Source organism: Macrotis lagotis, chromosome 8, assembly GCF_037893015.1.
Source record: "Macrotis lagotis isolate mMagLag1 chromosome 8, bilby.v1.9.chrom.fasta, whole genome shotgun sequence".
Lineage (NCBI taxonomy): Eukaryota > Metazoa > Chordata > Mammalia > Peramelemorphia > Peramelidae > Macrotis > Macrotis lagotis.
In genome coordinates, this window is record NC_133665.1 from 167,556,792 (window position 1) to 167,579,166 (window position 22,375).

At 39.8% G+C, this 22,375-nt stretch overlaps 1 protein-coding gene across 21 annotated transcripts in view; it reads left to right on the forward strand.

Moving 5' to 3' along the window:
- The window catches only part of MAGI1 (membrane associated guanylate kinase, WW and PDZ domain containing 1), a 682,760-nt gene that overhangs the window by 144,532 nt on the left and 515,853 nt on the right, over nt 1-22,375 (forward strand). The gene's annotated exons all lie outside the window — the stretch shown is intronic.

Below are 22,375 nucleotides of genomic sequence, written 5' to 3' on the forward strand. Positions count from 1 at the left end.
CCATCTTGGGCATTTTGTTTTGATTGTCTGTCTTGGAGTGCTCTTCTTCCCTGCCAGCCTGGTGCCACGTTGTGAACTTTCCACCTCTCTGTTGGAAGCACCGTTTGGGACATGTCAAGTGCCCCCAAGCAAATGGCCTTCTGCACCTGTCTGGCAACCTGAGAATGCAAAGCTTAGCATGGGGGGGGGGGGTGGCGTGGGGGGGGGAGGCTTTTTTCCTTCTACTTAAATTTTTCTTCTTTTACTTGGGTTCTAATAGCAGTAAAACCCTAACCACATGTTCTTCATCCGATAGCATAATAACTAAAGTTAAACTAGGAATCCTGGGAATTTTTTTTTTTTTTTAGAACAGTGACTTGGAGTCAGAGCCAGAGTCCAAGGGCTAGTGATCTTAGGCAGGTTATTTTTCTCATTTGTAAAGTGTGAGAGGAGAAAGATCAGATCTCTGGGATCCCTTCTAACCTTAAATCTGCTTTTCTGGTTCCATTTTAACCTTATTCCATGATCTTACTTATAAACTATTCCAAAGTAGTTAATCAGTGTAAAGAACTGCCTTAATCACATTCTCAAATCTCCTCTAGAAACTAGGAAGAATTGCTGTCTCTTGAGAGGGAAATTAGCCTGAAAATTTTCTTTACATGCTGAAGAGTGGTCTCTTGCCATGTAGTCTTGGCACCAGAAAGAGATGTCTGTGCAAGATGATGGATGTAACAGGGAGGAAATGTGGCACAGTGGATTGGGAGTTAGAGTCCAAATTCCATTTCCTTCTTTTTTTTTCAAATACGGCTGGATGGCCTTTGAGACTCCTTGTAGACATGATGCTCGCCTGTAAAATCCAGAAATGGAGACCCATGGGGAATGCAGTGACTAACCAAGTATACATGGGTCGTTAGAACCAATAGTAATCTTTGAACCTTTAACTTCAGAATCAAATGTTCTATCCATAGCACTGTGCTGCCTTCAATTAGAGTGTATAAAATACAAATTCTGTAGCACTATATAAGTAACAATAGTTGTTATTATTGGTATTTTTTAAATGCTTTCCCTGATGGGGACTTCGAACTCTATTATAAGCAACTGGGGAAATATTTAGCTAAGGCAGCTGCTGTTGATCAGAATGTTGTGCTCTGGCAGATGTGGTGATACCAAATTAATCCTCAGTCCTTCTCTGCAGGTAGGGACAGTGTTATTGGGTGACATCATCATTTTAGTTCAAGGAGTGGTTTTGTCCTTTAGGAAATGAGAGCTACCTAAATAATCCCTGAGAAATAGGACAATTCACAATAAACATAAACCATTTTATAATGACCTGAAAGAAGTCACCCTTCCTGAGATAGGAGTCTTTACTTTGTTTTATATCGTGGACCCATTTGGCAATCATGGCTCTTTTTTTTTCTTTTTTTTTTGTTTAGGTTTTTGGCAAGGCAAATGGGGTTAAGTGGCTTGCTAGGTAATTATTAAGTGTCTGAGACCGGATTTGAACCCAGGTACTCCTGACTCCAACTTGGTGCTTTATCCAATATGCCACCTAGCTGCCCCAATCATGGCTCTTTTCTCTGGAGAATGCTTTTTAAATGCTTAAAATAATATTCCTAGAGTTAAAAAAAGTATTTAATTCTATTGAAATATGGTTAACAAAGTATTTTTAACAATTAAATTCATGGTTCCGAGAGAGAACAGAAGGCAGTGCTTTGAGTCTCTGGCACAACTGGAATAGAAGGATGATCTAGGTGTCATGACCACACTTTCCCAGCTAAATTTGATCAAAAAACACATTGGAACTTAGAGTGGGAGTCCAGAAACACAGATTTGAACTGGAGCATCTCTTTCTTCTCTGACTTGGGCATTGTCATTCTGAGGGGAGAAGATATAAGTCTGTTTTGATAGAGGAGGTTTTGTTTGGCACCTGTGAGGGGGGAGGGAAGTGGGTAACCTTGCTTATGCTTGGTTCTTTCTGTCCAGGTCTGCCCTCTGCAAAGTGGGGCTATGGGATGACTGTAGTGCGCCCACACACACATGCACACTGAGCAATTAAATGGTTTTTATGTTGACTTATCTTTTAGAGAATAGGGATTTGGGCATACTTTGTATAACATAACAATATTAGTGAACATTTATAAAACCTGAAAGGTGACAAAGCCCTTTAGAAAAAGTGCCATCTTGTTTGATGCTCACAGCTATTCCAGTTGAAATCATTTTAGCCATTTTACAGATAGGAAAATAGATTATTTGAAATTAAGAGAACATAGCTGGTTCTGTGGTAGGTGAGATTTGACCTCATTGACTCCATGACCAATATTCTGTCTGATGTACTATCTGGTAGGATACACATGGCACATTCTTTATTAGAGGGTTTTTTCTTTTTTTTTGTTTTTGTTTTTTGTTTCCCATGGCAATGGAGTCAAGTGACCTGCCCAGGATCACACAGCTAGGTAATTATTAGATGTCTGAGGCCGGATTTGAACTCAGGTACTCCTGACTCCAGGGCTGATGCTCTATCCACTGTGCAATCTAGCTAGGAAGATGTAAAATGAGGGGTGATTTCATTGATAGAAGGTCAACACTTTGAATTCTACAGTCTTAGAGGGCTGCCTCTCTAAGGCTTGTACAGAGAGTTGTTTGTGATCTTGTTCAGGCTCTTGCACCTCCAGTGTGTCAGAGGCAACACTTCAGTCTCCAAAGCCAGATCTCTATCCACTGTGCCACACTAACATGTACAGAAGAATTATTTTCCAGGACTATTAAAAAACAAACAAACAAAAAGTATAGTGTTGACAAAAGTGCCTTTTGGTTTCCTTGGAATTTTATCTATTTAATTATTCAAGTGTGACTAACTATAAATAACATATCTAACCACAATAACTCCCACTCCCTTAGAAGCAGGATTAGGGTCCAAGAATATTTTAATTCCTTTTCTTTGGAATAATACATTCACAAATAATACCTATGTGATTTGAAAAAGTAATGCATTGTGGAAGGTGGATTTTAATTTGCTTTCCCTTAATCCAATTCTAACCCTGATCCAATTCTGCAAGTCAAATTCAAAATGCAGGTGAATGTGAAAGTGTGTTAGATGCCATATTGAGAGTCTTGGGGGTTCTTTGGCAGCATAGAGCAAATTACCAGGGAGGGCCAGATCCTTGCTATAAATGAGTTTTACTACCTAAAGGAATTAATATCATTTTCCTTGCAGTTGTATGCAGAGCTCTCCTCACTTTCCCCTGTGAGTATGACCAGAGCTTGTTTTGTACTAACTTGGACTTGCCAAAAAAGACTGGTTTTTCACGTGTGTAATGTTTCCACATCTCTCCTGATTTATGAAAGGATCTCGTGTTTTCCCTGAAAGTTTACCTACTTCCTCTGACTTCCCATGATGTTTTCACTTCATGCTGAACCCATTTCAGCAGATGAATAATCCTAATGGACAGTTGCACAGTATGAGGAAAGTCTTGGGAATGAAAACACATTAGAATAATAGTTATAGCTCCCTGCCCATTGCTTTTACTTTTCTTGGAGATACCTTTTGCTTTTGATTGGTCAGATTAGTAAATGTTAATTCATTTTTTTCTCCATGGCCATTAATTTAAAATCTATGATTACATTAGGAAATAAACATTTCTATCTCTGGACCTTTTTGTATAGGTTGTTGTCTCTTCCCTTCCCCAAATCCACCACAAATCTGGAACATACACCATCTTATTGTCTCTGATGTGCAGCTTCTCTCTGTGATTTTCTTCTTCCCTGTTTAGGGCTCTATTCTTTTAGAAATTACTTAGTGTTACTGTTTTTTTTTTTTAGCATGCTTTATATTTACTTATCTGAGTACACATTCCTTAATTGAATGGAAAAGGGTCACAGTTATTTGTTTTTGTCCTTATATTCTTAGCCCTTAGCAGAGTGACTTACACATAGGGACTTCTTAATAAATATTTCTTATATTTAAATTCAGTGACTGTATTTTTGTGAAGTACCAATTTAGTTAAAATTTTCCTGCATAATAATAATGCATAATATTGAAGCTAATCATCCAGTATGATGGATGAGTGACTTGTAAAAATGAGTTAAACTAGAAAGAGAACACTGTATACATGTATGTGCCCACACCTTTGATAATTGATAGCTTTGCTATGATAGACGAGTCAACAATCTTTCTGAGCCACATCTATAAAATAAGGATGATTGCCACCCTCCCAGGGTTGTTTCCAAGTTCTACATAGATAAGAGCTTATATATTTATGTATTATATGTATTTATGATGCAAATGATGCAAATCTCCCTCTTCTTCAACTTGACCATAAACTTTTTTTAAGGTTTTTTTTTTGCAAGACAAATGGGGTGAAGTGGCTTGCCCAAGGCCACACAGCTAGGTAATCATTAAGTGTTTGAGACCGGATTTGAACCCAGGTACTCCTGACTCCAAGGCCAGTGCTTTATCCACTACGCCCTGACCATAAACTTTTAAAAAAATTTTTTAAAAATTTATTTAAGGCAATGAGGTTAAGTGGCTTTCCCAAGGTCACACAGCTAGGTAATTATTAAGTGTCTGAGGCCAGATTTGAACTCAGGTACTCCTGACTCCAAGGCCAGTGCTCTATCCACTGTGCCACCTAGCCACCCCTGATTTTATTGTTTCTTAACAGTATTTATCATTAGGCTTTTATGCCCTAGTACGTGGTCAATTTTTGTGTAAGTGCCATGTACTACATAAAAAAAAGCATATTCCTTTCTATCCCTATTCAATTTCCTCCATAGGTCTAGCATATCTTAATAGCATTTATAATAAACCATTACAATAATGTACTCTTAGTGGACTATTACTTGAATTGACTGAGGTCTTGATCCCTTTAGTTATTTTCTATTTGTGGTTGGATTTCATGGGAGGAAAGAGTCTGATAGAACAGTAAGGGGATAATTCACCTCTGTACAAGAATGCAATAGAAAGGATGATTGAACTAGTCCATTAATTCCATTCTGTTCTGACTCACGGACTAGATCTTTTCTGTTTGGAGCACATCCCTAAACATTATGCATTCTTTGCTTGTTTGGATGTGTCTTCTGTTACTTATTGGGATTTGGATAATTAGTCCTCTATTCACCATAATGAGAAAACATTTTCCAAGACCAACTACTGTGGTTTTGGTGTGTGCTATCATGTTAGAAATATTGATGATCTTTAAAAGGTGTTAGGGACATTTTTGGTTGGGAAAAATGGGCAGTGATGAAAACTCCTTTATAACTTCTCTGATCCTTAACATTTTTTCTCCAGATTACTATTTCAGTTTAGATATGTGTGTTATATATGGGTAATAATTCTGATCTCTATGTTTTATCAAAGACATTCTGGATGATATGTCTAGAATTTGGGAAAGGGATCCTAAGTGGAGCAAAGTTTTGGTTTTGGTGGCTTGGATCAGGGGTTTGTATAGTGGCCAGCTTGAACCTCCTTGTAAGAGCCAATTATGAAATTTTCATTTATACCTCTGCAACTGGCCATAAATCAGGGTTTGATTATTGCTTTGTTGATTGTGATTGAGAAAATATTGATTATGAAGATCAAAATTAAAAGTCTGTAACATATAATTTAAAAAAACCCAGAATATTGGTTGTTACTCATTTGCCAGCATACTTTTGACAAGAAGAGTTGTTAGAGAGATCCTTCGGCCCATCCCTTTTATTTGATGGCTAAGGTCCTTAGGGTTTCTCCAGGCCTATCCTCTTATTTGATTCCTCCATCAATTTGGTAATAAGTAACTTGGAATGAGAAAGTCCTGGGTTCAAATATTATCAGCTCTATATGATTATGGTTTCTTAAAGATCCAGCTTCATCATCTGTAAACTGAGGCAATTGAATTAGCTGCTTTTCAAAACCTTTTCTAGCTCTTAATCTGTAATCTGTGAAGAAGAGAGTTATACCTTTCACATGTCTGTACTTACTTGAGTTTTCTCCCCATAACCAGTTAGAATTTGTCTGATGGTATTTATCTGGACCCAGCAGCACTCTTGGACTTTTGTAGAGCACTAGCTATATAGTTCTGTCTTAGAGCAGTGTTGAGTGAATGTTTTTGACTTTGTCTAGTTAGGAAATTCTAGACACACCTAGTTATATGTTCAAGAATTAAGCTTAGTTGCTATTGTTATTGTTATGATTGAATATTCTTTTTCCTTTAATGTCAACTGGAGTTTGATTATTGGAGAAACATTTCGACTGATAAAATGGTTTCAAGTTAAAGGTGTTGAAGTAACTGAAGTAGATTGTCCTTACCAATAATATGGAAGGAAATTTGGCAGGGAGTTTTGATGAGATATTCAATGTCTAAATGACTTCATTTTGATTTCAGCTATTAAATGTGAACTTGGCCCTTAAAACTGCAATGAATTCAGATTAAGTAATTCATTTGATAGTGAAAAAGCTGCTAGGTAGAAGGATCATTAATCATATCAAGATTCTTTTCAAGGATTTGAGAAAGAAATTTAGTTTACTGCTTGGAGACAAAAGTTCTGTCTGTCCTTGCTTCTTCTCTGGAGTGAATTTGGATAACGGAAGCCTGGTCTTTGTCAGCGTCAACTTTGAGGGGAACTTATGGAGATGTCTGTTGGATGCTGTTATTAGCACCATGTGGCTAAGTCGCTTGCCTGCTCTGATTTCTTATCAAAAAATCTTAGTGGAGTCTGCCTAGTCTGAATCAACCCTGTATGGGAATTCCCTCTATGGTCTCCCCAACAAGTGGTTGTCCAACCTTGCTTTGATGACCTTCATTGATGGGCGAGCTGCTTCCTTCCAAGGGAGCCATGGCCTGGGCTGGAAGGTTTTGGAAATTACCTTTATATCAAGACTAAATTAGCTTCTTTCTAATATTAAGGATGGGAATGATATTGTGCTTACCTCTTGGACAGGGACTTCATTTCCTCTTGGTTTTGAGTTCTAATTCTGGGATAGTAGATGAGTTTGAATAGACATTTCTCCAAAGAGGTGCTCATTTTTACTCTTGACTGTTAACAAGAAAGTATCTCCCTGTCCTCTTAAATCAGTAGTTAGAGGGAGGACACTTGACTTTATAGTAGTTACATTATACTAAGAATGTTTGTGTTTCCAAGATCCTAGCATAAAATTGAAAAGTCATAGCAAGATTGTGAGTTGAAAGGCATCTCATTTCAAGATTGTTTCACCCAATTTTTTAATTTTACAAGCATAGGGAAGTTAAATTCCTTGTCAAAGTGTACATGGGTAATAAGCATCAGGAAAGGGATCTGAACCTGGCTCTTTGGCTTGTACTGCACTGCCACATTCTTGGGTCATTATTTTACAGGAGTTATGCCTCAGAGGTATAGCCATTTCTGATGATGATGATGATGATGATGATGATGATGATGATGATGATGACGACTGGCTCTTATTTGGAAGTCCCATTGGCTAGGGGTTTAGTTTGTTTGGATCTTGGTTGTTCTTTTGACCTCATGAAGATGTCTCCATGGCAACAGTCAACACTGATATTACTTCATATTCATGAAGCAATAAATCTAGTATGATGTAAGCAGCCATAATGGGCAATAAAAGGCTGGTTGTGCAATTTTAGATGCCAGCAGGGCCTTTCACAGCTTAAGCACACACTGTTTAGACTGCTATTGTTTGTGAATCTTGAGGACCCTGCTCTGGATCTTGACACTAGAAAGTCTCTGTGGTTTATTTTATAGGGTAGGCAGGGTAGCTTGCATTTGTCCAATGCATAGGTGATAAGCTTTTTTTTTTCTTAGAGATTATTTGTCCCAGTTGTTCCAATTCTCCCTCTTCTTTAAAAGGACTCTGTGTTTCATTACATTTTTTCCTCTCCTTTGGAATAGTCCCTTAATGCAAGGAAACCTGCTTTAGTTCATCACCTTGGAGAATGATGCTGCTTGGCTCAACCTTTTCTTGTAAGAATTCAAGATTCCTCTGGCCATCAATCTGGAATTTTATTTATTTATTTTTGGTGTTCATACTTTTCAGGATTCTTGAGGTGGGATGGAAAGCTTCTGCAATTAAAAACAATATGATTTTAACAACCATCCTAAACGTGCCTTAGCATGTACTCTTCTTTGGCTTAGTAAACAACAAGGGTTCATCCAGGGGTTTTAATTAAATGAAAATGAAGTTGCTTCTGTAAAAAAAATCTTTAATATCAATCATTTGATATTTAAAAAATATATTCATGGGATCATTGGGTTATGATCTCATCTGGGGTCTGAAAGGGACCCCAGGGATCATCTACTCCATCCCCTTCTACCCCTCCCTCCCCTCAATTTCTGATGAAGGAACCAGGAGATAAAGACACAGGGATATTTGTCTGAGGTTATATGAAGCAATAGGAATAGGAGCTGAGATTCCAAGTCATCTCTGATGACTCTGAAAGGTCTACTCCTCCTCTTTCCCCTGCAATTCGGGACAAATCAGTTAAAGAGAAATAGTTTATGCTGTTCTCATTTGACATGTGCTCATTGTTTCTCTCCTCTGCAGAGGTAGAGGATGCAATAACAAAGTTAATGGTTTTATTTCAATCAATACATGTCACCCAGAGGTGGAGATGACCATGAGTGGTGACACTGCTATCTGTAGAGTAATTACAGAAAAATGATCTTCCCTTGGAGTGCTGTGGTCTGAGAATGCTCATGGAGTCTTCCTGCTCACTGCCCATCTGGCTTTGGTTGGAGCACCCTAGACTGAGGTTCTACACGATAATTAGGGATGCTGCAAATTGGGGATCTAATGGAAGGTGGGATTGACTCCTTGAATCCTGAGGAAGCATCTTTTTTTTAAATGTTGGATTAAGTATATTCTTTAATTTTTTTTATTTATTTAAAGCAATGGGGTTCAGTGACTCACCCAAGGTCATACAGCTAGGTATGTATTAAATGTCTGAGGCAGGATTTGAACTCAGGTCCTCCTGATTCCAGGATCAGTGCTCTAGCCACTGTACCACCTAGCTGCCCCAAGCATCTCTTTAAGGTTCTATTTGTATGGGGTTATTGGAATCAGGACACCTGAAGAAAGATTAAGGCACCTGGGCTTTCTCCCTGTATGACCTTGGGTAAGATGCTCCTCATCTTTGGTCCTCACTGTCTCCATCTTTAAATGGGGTGTTTAGACTAAAGGGCCTCTGAGGGGGGTTGGGTGCTAGATTTCGTAATCTTAGGAGTTCTATAGCAACTTTCTTCTCATAAACCACACTGCTGCAGAGCTGGGTCTTGAGTCAGTGCATCTTTGATGGCTTCAATTTCTTTATCTGTAAAATTAGAGCATTGGTTTACATAACTCCAAAATTCCTTCTAGCTCTAAATCTATAATCCTATGCTTTATTCTTATGGTCAGATCTTTGAATTACAGAAGAGAATGCCTGGTGTGAGAACGGCTTATCCCTTTCCATCCCCTCCCCTCCCCTCCCTACTCCTCTATTATCATCCTTAACCTTAATGAACTCTTTCTCCCCTTCCTCCTTCCTCCTTCTCCCCTATTCCCTTCATTCTTCCAAGTCTGGCATTAGGAGAGTAAGGAAATTATCAACAATCAGTTCATATAGAATAATGTGATAGTCCTCATGAAGGAAGGAAATGCTACATACCTCAGATTGGGAGACATATGCTTTGAGTTGCTTTCCCATTAGTGAGGATAGCTCTGGGTTGATTGATCTGTGTTTGCTCACTAGTGGTTTTTTGACCCTCATCCCTTTGTAAGGCAGCCATCTGGGGTCAGGATAAGAATTTGTGGTAATACTGCAAAATGGAACCAGCAAAGAGAATCCCATTCTTCCTTCTGGGAGAATGCAAGTGCCTCAAGGAAGTTTTATTTTGCTTGGGTATCCCTGACAGACAGACAGAGAGAGAGAGAGAGAGAGAGAGAGAGAGAGAGAGAGAGAGGACATACAGACATGTATATGTATGTTGGAATAGGGATTCAGGCACAGAATACAGCCATCCAAGACAGCAGATGTTCCTGGAGGAGTTACAAAAGTCACAAAGGGGTTAAAAGACTTGTTAGATCTCAGTACTTCAGTTCAATGCAATACATATTTATTAATGTGCTATGGTGTTCTAAGTATCGAAGGCAAGATTGAACCCATGCCTTCCCAACTTCAAGCCTAATCAACCATGACCTTTGTCATAACTTGACAAAGAATACATGTGTATAAATGCTTGTTGAACAGAAAAGAGAATCTTGTTGTAATGGAAAGATCTAAATGGATTTAATCAAAGGACCTCAGTTTGAATTCTGGTGATGCCACTTGCTACCTATGTGATTTTGGTCAAGTCATGGAATGTCTCTTGACCTCAGTTTCTTTATCTGTAAAAAAGGAGATTGGATTCAATGACCCCTAAGACTTTCCAGTTCTAAATTTACTGTCCTGTGGACTTTATTATTTGAACATTCTCGGCAGCTTTAGTTAGCTAAATGATCTCATTCAGCACCTCATGCTTAGGCTCTGATATGGCTAATAATCAAGAACCATATATATTTTTTAGTATGATGAGTTCCCCCTGAAATACAGCTCACAATGTCGTAATTACGATAGGCTGATATTTATTGCCAATTATCGATACTGTATTAGAGTGGTGCCAGAGCACAGTGCATGAGATATTAATGTGTATATACGGTGCTTTTGATCTTTTAATGTGCTACGTCCTCTGAATGCCGACAGAGGAAGAGAAACTCTGAGCATCCATAGTTCATTAATGCACTGGCTGAGCTGTTGATAATGGGGAATACTACTGAATCATTGTGAAGTTTTGATAGCAGTACAACATGGGATGAAGATAAAAGATGAACTGGCTTAATATTTAAATTGGAGGGACTATTATCACACAGCTATAAATTTTTGAGCTAGAATGGACCTTAGAGACAATGGGGCCCAACATCTTCATTTTAGAGATGAAAACTTTCATGCGCAGAAGGTTAAAGACTTCCATAAAATCATATAGCTAGTAAGCGGGAGACCCAGGATTAAAACCCCAAACCTGTTCCTCAAATTCAGATTTATATCCATCCATTCTTCCTTCCTTCCTTCCTTCCTTCCTTCCTTCCTTCCTTCCTTCCTTCCTTCCTTCCTTCCTTCCTTCCTTCCCTTCCCTTCCCCCCCTTCCTTCCTCCTATTTCATCTCAATGCTGATAGTCCATATTGTAGCTTGTCTGTGGGAACTCCTTAGTCTGACAAAAACTCATCTGCCTAATTAGAGTTGGCATTTTGATTCTATTTCTTTTACTTGGAGAAACTTCTGGAAATCCCAGCCCTTTGGCATCTGTCCTTTCCAGGGAGATTTCCACAGGGGGATTCATCTGAGCATTTTCTGAGAGAGACTATGGAATATGTTTCAGGGGAAAGTTGAGCAGGAAGCACAATGAAGAAATATTGATAATAGCAGCTTCTGTGTCTATGCTGCTGGTCAATAATTTCAGTCATGTCTATCTCTCTGTGACCTCATTTGAGTTTTTCTTGGCAGAGATATTGTTATGGTTTGCCATTTCTTTTCTCCAGTTTATTTTACAGTTGAGGAAATTAAGGCAAACAGGATTGAGTGACTTACTCAGGGTCACATAGCTAAATGTCTGAGACTAATTTAAGTTCGTGAAGATATGATCTGCAATAACATGGTCCTCTGCCCAATGTAATTATGCCATATTCCAACTCTAGGTATTTGATAAATTGTTCTCTTGTAAAATGGTAAGAGTAGCAGGAGATGGTTGTAAAAAATAGCAGCTTTTTCAAAAGACCCAGTCAGTAGAATATTTCTAGGCTATAACGCATTCTCTAAATGAAGACAGTCAGATCATCTGTTTGTCAGTGGAATGAAAGACTGACTTTGAGAGCTCATCATTTCCCTTGTGTATGTCTTCAGTAATTGGACATTTTAATTATGAGAACATGTAATTCAAGTAATGTGAACTTTTCACTCTATACTCGATTTGCCCTCCTCAGCATACCTGTTGGTCTCTTTGCCAGAAATTTCCATCCCAGTCCATTTTCCACTCAGCTTCCAGTGATCTTCCTCAAGTGCTGGCTTGAGTTCCCACTCCTATAGTCTTTGATGGCTCCCTATCACTTCCCTTCTTACAGGCTTTCTTCTCCTTTATGTACTCATTGATCCAGCGACATTGGATTCTTTAGTATCATAGCACAAAATATTCCATCTCTAGATACCTGGAATTTTCATTGGTGTAAGCCCAAACCTTCTTTTGTGCAGGTCTAACTCTTGGTTTCCCTTATCCTAACTAAAACTATACTTTCTACAGAAAATCTTGCCTAATCCACCCTTAATTCTAGTGCCTTCCTTCTTTTGAATATTTCCAATTTATTCTCTCTATAATGTGTTTGAACATAGATGTTTGCACGTTGATTCCTTCATTAAATTGTAAGTTCCTTGAGAGCAGACACCATCCTTTGCCTCTTTTTGAATCTCTGGCCTTTATGACAGACACTGGCTCATGTTGTGGCTGTTTAGTTGTTCTAGCATGTCTGACACTTTGTGACCCTCTGGACCAAAGTACCCAGATATCATCCATGGGTTGTTTTTAGCCAAGATACTGGAATAGCTTACCTTTTCCTTCTCCAATATTCCAGATTAAGGCAAGTAGAGGTTAAGTGACATGGCCAGGGTTATGGGATATGTTAATTTGAACTCAGGTCTTCCTGACTCCAGACCCAGAGCTTTGTATCTTGAGCCATCTAGCTTCCTCAGCCAGCACATAATAAATGTGGATTGACTGACTGCCTAAGTCATCTCTGGTATGATTTCTCTTGCCGTTAGTGCCTCCTCCAGCTGTTCCAAAAATATACTGTATTTCCTTAGTCTGTATTTGTCTTTTACTTATCTCATATCACTTCCCTATCTCTAAAATGAGGGGCCTGAATTAGATGCTTTCTGGGGTCTTTGTCAGTTTCCATCTCTATTCTCCCATCCCTACCTGGAATGGAAGCTCCTGGAGGCTGAAGTGATTTTATTTTTGTCTGTATTTCCTGTGTCTGACACTTAGTAGGGACTTTTGTTGATGGATTTGGTTGAATCTGTCTTTAGTCCCATTTTCCTTTTCTAATCATTTTTACTTTATGCATAACTCCATGTGCTTTTTGTATTGGTTTCTTCCCGAGTACCTGAGGTTGGTACTCACCTGGCTCCATCTCAGTTTACCTTCCCTTTCTGTGTCCATTGTGCAGGAGTTTCTGTGTATGTGTATGTGTGTGTGTACTCATGCATACACATGTGGGAGCTGCTGCCACATATGGATGAAGAAAATTAATTAGTGGACCATTCTTCAGCTTCCATTGCTTACCTCTTTCTTGTATGATGGTCTCCTTCCCCCTAATTTATTCCTTTCTGGGTTTTTTTCTTGTTGGAAATCTTTAGACTATGCTTTTCTGTTGGAATCTCATTTTGCTCTTTTCTGACATGCTCTCACCTCCCTAGGGAATGAGACTCAAAGAATTTCCCTATTTTTTTTTAGTAGGCTGGGTAATTTAAGGGCTATGAAGTTATTTCAACCTGATTCCTTCCCATAACTGATTAATAGCCACATTTTTACCAAATGACCTGAAGCTATTTCTGTGGGTATCACCTTTAGGGTACAAGGTGAGGTTTGCTTCCTTTGTCTCCCCTCTTTCTTGCACCCTCTCCAAGGGAATGGAGTGTGGTACAGAAACCCCAGCTGGCATTCCCACAATAGACAGTGCTTGTGCCCCAAGAGGGTACTTTGATGCCAGCCTTGAACTCTGCAAACTTTGGTTAAGAAGTATTTCCCCCCAAGTTGGGAATATTCTTGCTTCTATAATTGACACATTCCATTTAAACTGGGTGGTCTATTTACATTCCCAACGGGCTGCTTCGAATTTTGGGGCAACTTGCCAAGCTTTTGGTGGAATTCCAGAAAGACTTCATTTCATTATAATTGCATCAAAGAATTATTTATTCAACAATTATTAAACCCTTCCTAACCTTCGCCCTTGGAGCTACAGAGCAGACAACAATCACTCTCTCTTTTTATTTTTTTGCCATTTTGGAATGCTGACTTTCAGGGTAGATTCTGAAGGTTACTTTGTAGAAATTTTAAACTTTTTTTTTGCAGATTGTGGCAACTTGGGAAATCTGTTCATTTATTCCTCCCCTCCCTTTTCATTTTTTTATTAATACCTTTTGTCTTTTTCCACATTCAAGTCCTCAAAAGCTACCTTTCCCTTTGTATGAAGCACCTACTATGGGCAGAGTCCTTTGGTAGGCACTGGACCTACAAAGAAAGATGATGAAATTCCTTACTTTAATGAGATTACATTATGAAGGTGGGAGGATTATATGATAACTTAGTTTTAAAAGAGACCTTTCAGTTCAGGGGTTAGCAGATTGTAGTGCAAATGACATCAAGAAGACCTTGATTCTAAGTCTTGTCTCAAATCCTTGTGTTGGCTCTGTGATCCTGGGGGGCTCACCTTACCTCTCTGTATCTTCATTTCTTCAACTTTAAAATGAAGAGACCTGATGATCTCTGATGACTCTTCTAGTTATGAGCCTATGAACTTATCATCCAATTCTCTAGGAATTTATTTAAGATTCAATTCGATAAACATTTATTTAGTGTCAGGAATTTCTGGACTAGTCTCTTAGCCTAGAGAGACATGAATGAAATATGCCCTGCTCTCAGAGAACTTTTATAATCCTGAGAATAGGTAGCTGCCTATAATCCCATCACCACCACCACCACCACCACCACCACCACCACTACCACTTCCAAATAGCCAGTGCCAAACTCTCCTACACTAATTAGACAATACTTTTTAAAAAATCCTTTATCATTTTTATTTAAAACTTTGAGATCTCAATTCTATCCTTTAGTTGGTAAGCAATCAGATATAGCTTATACAATTATGTTCAACATTTTCATGTTAGTCTTTTTTTTTTTTTTGCAAGGCAGTGGAGTTAAGTGACTTGCTTCAGGTCCCACAGCTAGATAATTATTATGCATCTGAGGTCATATTTGAATTTAGGTCCTCCTAACTCCAGGGCTGGTGCTCTATCCACCATGCCACCTAGCTGCCCCTGTGATAGTCATTTTTTACATGAAGACTAAAATAAAGGGAAAAAAAAGGAAAAGAAGAAAGTGCAAAATAACATGCTTCAGTCTATATTCAAGGAATATCCAGTACTTTCTTTGGAGGTGGATAGTATACTTCATCATCAGTCCTTTCAAATTGTCTTGAATAGCTAAGTCACTCCTATTTCTTCATTGAAGGATATTGTTGTTACTGTATCCAATGTTCTCCTGGTTCTGTTCACTTGACTTTGTATCAGTTCATGTAAGTATTTCCAGGTTTTTCTGAAATCATCCTGCTTGTCATTTCTTGTAACACAATAATATTCCATTATAATCACATACACTTACGGTCACTTAGGCATTCTCCTTTAATTGCAGTTCTTAGCTATCACAAAAAGAGCTGCTATACGTACATACATACATACATACATACATACATATTTGGCAAATAGATCCTTTAAGGCCTTTTTGGGTAAGGCAATGGGGTTAAGTGACTTGTCCAAGGTCACACAGCTAGCTAATTAACTATCTAAGGCTGGATCTGAACCCAGGTCTTTCTGACTCCAGGGATGTTGTTCTAATCTACTGCACCACCTAGCTGCTCTAAAAAAATCATAGATGGATTTCTCAACATTATTTGAATTTCTCCTAGTTCGTACAAATTTCAGCTTTGGAATGATAGAAAATTTGAAAACTACTTTTATTTTTCAGATGCCTGACTGTTGACATCATAGAAAGTAAATCCAATTAGGATGATGGAATCATAGATTTCCTACTGGAGGGGACCTTAATGACCATAAAGTGCAGAGGAGTGAGTTGACACTAATAAAGTTGATTGAAATGTTCAGGGACCCTCAACTGCAGTATCCATTGTTCCACTTACTGTCCCACTTTAGGATGGTTTATCCAGGGAACACTAGCTCTACAAAGACAGTGAACTTGACTGTAAGATGAATATAGAGAGAGACATGGCATCCAGGGTGAGGGAGTAGTCTCTAATGCTCTGTTATTCTCTGGTTCTATGACATTGGGACTCATGTAACCACACTTGGACTCCACATTTTGGAAAGTATATTATAGATTGAAGAGTTTAATTGGCATGGTAAGAAGCCTCAAGACCTTGCCATATGAGAATGAAGACCACAGTAGGTTTTATTGTTTGATGGATTATTCTGATGAATGATTTGCTTTGTCCTATTTGGCCATGGCGGATAGAACCAGGAACAATGGGTGAGATTGTGAACAGGATGATTTTATCTTAAGGAAAGCAATGAGAACTACTGACAAGGGTCATGGACTGCCAATGGAAGGAAGGAACTGTCCCTGACCAGGCAAAGGCTGAAGGAAAGTATCTTATAGGTTGTAGAAATGAATCCTTGTTCAGATATTGACTGGACTTGATCTCCTCTGAGAAGAGTCTGCTTGAAGATATGGGGCAGAGCTTCTCAGGATAGTTCCTCGATGTACCTCATTCAGGAAGCTTGAGGAAAGCAGGACTAGTGATATTCTCCATTTCTTCTGCCCCCACCCAAAATCGAGGTACTTAGCTCTTGCTTGATTAATGAAACAGGTTAAGTTGGTTTCCCCATAGTAATCTATTCTACGCATGGCTATTCCAAAAGGTTACCCCCCTCCCTAATACTGGTCATCTCTCCTTCCCATCCTTTGCTCACCCCTATCCTAGTCTATGTCTTCTTCATGAAGTGATCTCTGTTGATGGTGTGGAAGTGTTGAGTTTCCATTGAAAACTGTAAGACCCTTGAGTCTTGAAGTCTATAGGGCCTTTGAGCCTTTGAATAGTCTCCTTGCTTAGACCTCTATGTCTCTTTCTGTCTGTCTCTCTGTCTCTGCCTTTGTCTCTGTGTCTTTCTTTATCTATGTCTCTGTTACTCTGCCTCTCTTTTTCTCTGTTTCTATCTCTGTCTCTGTGTCTTGCTCTCTAGATTATGAGTCAGAGACCCATTTGAATCTGGACTTTTCAGTTTTGTGGCCTTGAGAAAGCTCTGTGACCTCTTTCTACCTCAACTTTCCATCTTCAAAATTTCAGCTTTGGATGAAATGAACTCTAAGGTTCCTACCAGCTTCAAATCTCTAGTCTTCAATCTCTTTTTCCTCCCTTATTCCTATTTAAATACTTATAATCTTGTCCTGAGCATTATTATTGAATCAAATAATGATTTTCCATATTGCATCTTGGTGTTCTCTGAAAATGTTACCTTGGTGTACCTCAGTGAGAAGAAGGGGCTCAAATGGGTGGGCCATGGCATGCTTCCTCTTTCTAGAGGGAGACAATATCTTGGCAAATACACCATAGCAAATGACTAACTCACCATTGATTCAGGTCATATTTAGATCCTATTCTAGCCACTGAGGTGGATATAGAGAAACCTGAGACAGACTCTATTGTCTTTTAAGACAAGTGATTGATTTTGAGTTTGCTTGTGATGCTTCCTTGGAAAGTAAATTGGTTTGAAATGATCTCTTGGGGTATCAGCACATATGCTGATCTGCATAGCTTCTCCATTCAAGAGGATTATGACTGTGCAAATGCCTACTTCAGATAGTGAGAAAACAGATGATGGAGGAGAGAGAGAGAGAGAGAGAGAGAGAGAGAGAGAGAGAGAGAGAGAGAGAGAGAGAGTGGGATGTTGCTCTTTAGCAACAGCAGCCAAGATATGTGTGAAGGATTCCTTGGGACTGACAAGTCCCGGTCTTAACTAGATTCCACTTTTCTCCCAACAAGTGGTGTGGGGCAGAATGCAGGGGACCACACTCTGCCACTTAGTAGCTGAGTAACCTTGTGCAAATTAACTTCTTTCTTTAAAATGGGGGACATAATGCCTGTGCTGGGACTCCCTTGTAGATAGTTGTGAGGAAAGAAGGAATTAGTGTCATCATGACTTGAATTGTCTATGGCTCGACTCATTGTTCAAATGAAAGATGACATAGAACAATGTCAAGGAGACAGATTTGGAGTTTGAAGGCTGCTCAGAGGTCATCTAGTCCCCCACCATTTGACAGATGAAGAAACATGTCTATAGAAATGTTATGTGTCAGGATAAGAGATTTGTGCTCAACTCCACTCTGAGTGTCTCAGGTTTTACTCCACTCTGAGTGTTTCAGGTTTTCATGAATCTAAGTCCTCTTGATTCTGGATCCTGCACTCTCTACCCGTTGTATGATCTGGTTGCCAATTCCTTGGACTCCAAATCCCGTATTCTTTCTTTTGCACTGAGACAACTCCCAGTCTGGTTAGATCACTCTAGCCAATCATGTCAGGGCTTGGTTGGGTAGGGTTGAGCTGCTTTGTATTAGGGAGAGCCATGGATGGCTCACGATGAGCTTCTTTTTCCTCTGAGTCACAGCTGAGACATGACTTGGGTTCTCCATGTTCCAGGGTCACACTAGGAATGTGGAAATCCCTGCTCTCCTCTGAGAGAGAATGAGGGTCACTCTAGATTGACTCTCTGGTATCTGTTGAAAGTAGAGCTAGAAAACTACTAGAAATTTGGAAACTTGTGGTCTTCTTGGTCTAGGGAACTTCCAGCTAGGGAATTTCCCTCCCCAATATTGATTGGCATCTGTTCTGCCTTGAGGGGGATGGTATGACTAGACCCTCCTCTGCTAGTCTTTCCCCTTACTTATCCTATATGAATTGCTTGAAGAAACCAGAGCCCCAGAGAGCCTTGACCATTGTCACACCAAGGATCAGAATTCAAACCCAAATCCACATGTAGTGATGCTTGACAAATTATAGCTGCCTTTAACCTCTTCCAGCATCCATTCCCTGAGGATTCTGATTAAGCCAATTTTTATACTATAAATAAGCTTCATTTTATTTTTACATTGATATAATTGACTTTGGACAAAGCCTTTTCTCAACGATAGTGGCAAGGCATGTTGGGAATTGGTTAATAGCTTTTGCATTCATGTATTGCATGTTTGTTCAATGATCTATTTAGCGTTTATGATTATGGCAGGAAGGCTTGTGGGGATTTGTTCTGTTCAAATGGAGGGGAACTCCCTTGTTGATGAAATCATAGATTTTGGAAGTAGATTGCAAGGTACATTGTGAGACACAGAGGGTGACACAGAGAAATAGGAAAGACAGGCCTATAACTCATATATCAATGTATTTACACATTATCTCCCTTTAGAACATAAATTCTTGAAAGTCAGACTTCTTCCTTTTTTGCCTTTTCATTCTTACATACAAGGAGGGCTCTTAGACCATGTTAGTTGGGTTGGTTGGATGCCGTCAATGGACTGCCAAGGTCTGGAGAGGCTGAGGTAGGCAAGATTGCTTTCCTGGGAGAGCATTTCAATGCTTAGGAAGTCAAGGTTAATGCCAGCCCATGCTGTGGAGGACCCAGTTTTCTTATAGACTCTTCCCAAGTTTTTGCAACTTTCTCCAGGTCCAGAGGCTTTGCTTCCTGTTCATTTTTTGAGTCAAATTCAGAATAGTTTTTGATGATTTAGTAAAATAAACTGGAATGCCTCAGAACAATTTAGAGTTGGCAGTCGTTCATCTTTTCTTCAGACTGGAGGGGTCGAGCAATTACTCTTCTTGACGTCCAAGCCTATAGCTTTGCTCCTCTGTTCTTCTGTCCTCTCACAAAGCCCTCTCTGTTTTGGGGCTGTTGAACAATTTGTTCTGAGCCCAGCAGTCCCCACAAACCGACTACTTTTCCTTCACTCTCTTTTCTCCTCCTTGGGGCTCTTGTGGCTCCTTGACATCCAATAAAAGGATGCCAGTGATTTCAGGGCACAAGATGTTGAGGTAGAGATGGAGGAGATCTTGGAGGTCATTGAATCCCATCCCATCATTTCCAGAAATAGGGGCCAATGTGAGAAAATGTCTAGTTGGAGATCTCCCCACAGCGAGTAAGTGGTAGTGCTGGAATTGGAGGTAGGGGAATTGGAACACTGGCCATGCATCCTTTGGATTCAAACGTCCTAAGCTTCTTCTGCATCGTTCATTACAGAGATTGGAAGGTTATTTTACTGAATACCACAGGGCTCTAGCTTCCTTCTCTGTAAAATGGGAATAGTACCTGTTGTGGCTACCTTATCATCTTGTGAGGATTCAGTGAAATAATTGATGGAAAATGCCTTGATATCATGGTGCACCATCATTTGTGGTATCAGCTGGGTATTTTTCTTATTAAATACCAGATGTGCAGTCTAAATGGGTGGCTGGGGGCGGGGGACACCTCTCTGACATTTCCTATGTGTGTACTCTTGTGGAAATCACTTAATTTTCCTGGGGTTCAGTTTCTACATCTGAAAATGAAGAGATGGACTGGATGTCTGTGATCAGTCTCCCACCCTTCCCTCCCTCCCTCCTTCCCTGATCCCTGCCTCTCTCTGTCTCAGCCTCCCTCCCTTGCTGCATCCTTCCTTACTTCCGGATTTTAATTTCAAATACAAAAACATTGGTCTGGCCTTTCTTGGCTGCTATTTAAGTGTGGGCACCATCTTACTTAACTGTCTACAGTCACAGAAGATGTTATGGTTTTGACCCACCTCTTCCTATGTTCTGGCCCCATTCTCTCTGTTCTTGCCCTTTTGCAGCTCCTTCCTCACCTACCTCAAACCCATGTAATCAACAATTTTGAGCCTCAGATAGTAAAAAAATCCTAGTTCTGGCCCAGGTTGGGGAGACTGGAAGAAACCTTACCCATGTAGAGTAAGGTAAGTGTCCTTGGCCAGCCCCATCTTCTGCCTGGACCTCCCACTGAGGTCACATCATCTCTGAGTTTTCTCTGCTACCTTTCACTGCAGACTTTGCATCAACACGTTTGGAAAGTTTCAGGAGTCACTTTGGCCTTGGAGTCTCTGGTGAATTGAAGGAGCTGACTCAGTCCTCATTAGACATTGGCTGCCCCAGAGGGAACATGCTTGTTTATTGAGATACTTTTTTCTTTTCGGGGGAGGGGAGTCATTGATGGCATAGAAACAGCAGCACAGTTATGGCTTGTCTTTCATTCCTCAGGGAATGGGCTGGCAAAGACAACCCAGAAAGGAATCTGGAGAAATGGGGGGGGGGATATTGCAGAATTAAAAAAAAATACAGGCCCCACTCTGTTGCCCTTTGCATCTCACTCCTCTGCCTGGGACTTTTACAGATAAACTTTCAGGCTCTGTGAAGGGTTTTAAACTAGCTGGCTACTTCTAGGAGCCAGGCCCTCAATCACTCCAAGGGGCATTCCTTGGGGCCCGGGTCATAAGCAGGCCTTCCAGCTATTTGTAAATTCTCTGACAGGCTCCAAGCAAAGGCCAATACTTAAACTGTCAGAAAACTAATATGCAGTCATACTGTGTAACACATTTATTTGGTCTCTTTGGGAGTTTCTGGAAGGAAAAAAAAAGGAATTTGGTCACATTCCTATTTGTTCAGTTTGTTTTTATTTTCTCTCTCTCATCTTTGGCCCCATTGAAGCACTCTTGTAATGAGTATATAGATTTTGGGATGGGGGTGGGGAGGGGGGCAGATGACTAATTGGTCCTCTATCCATTGAGTAGCCAATGGTCTGGCAGCTTGCTATTTGAAGGCTCTTTGCTTCTTGCCTCAGGATTTCTATGCAGCCTGTCACAAGGAGGAGATTCTCTCAAAAGTCTAGAGTAGATAACACATCTTAGCAGGGTAGGATATGAAAGTGGATTAGAGATGCTCAGGTGCTGTGAATCTTCTCTCAGAGGAGTAGGGGAATCTGCAGCCAGTCAACCACTATCTCTCTAGCCCTTACTATGTCCCTGACATTGATGATGAACCATAGTATGGACCCTTTTTTCCTACCTTATCTTTTAAAGTCTGCCCATATTCATGTTTGTTGTTTCCATGTTGGAGAAGCATAGAAAAGGCAAGTTAGAGAAAAAGTCAAATTTGGGGGGTGGGACTTCTCTCATTCTTTGGAGAGGTGACCTCAACCTGTAACTTCATGATCAAGTCTTCTATTCCAGGGTGCCAAGAGAGGTTTAATGGCCTACCTAGATGGCTCCCTTCTGCTGTAGCTTAATCCTCTTTTCAATTTTTTTTCTTGGTTATTCTTGAGCTGCTAATGCTTTGCAGTTTGACTCATTAAGCCAGTGACAAGACTGGTGCCGTTTTCTCAGATTCCTCCTCTCTCAATCTATATTCTCCCAGACTGTGTATGTCTTTTTTTCAAAACTTGCAAGTGTGATTCAAGTCTGTCTTCTGGCTCAAAGTAAGAGATTGTGTATCCCTTTGAATTAGACATCTTGGAATGCCAGTCATTTCTCAAACAAAAAAATCTTAGATACAGACTAAAATATTTGTACTAGGTAAATACATTCTTATTTGTGACTTTA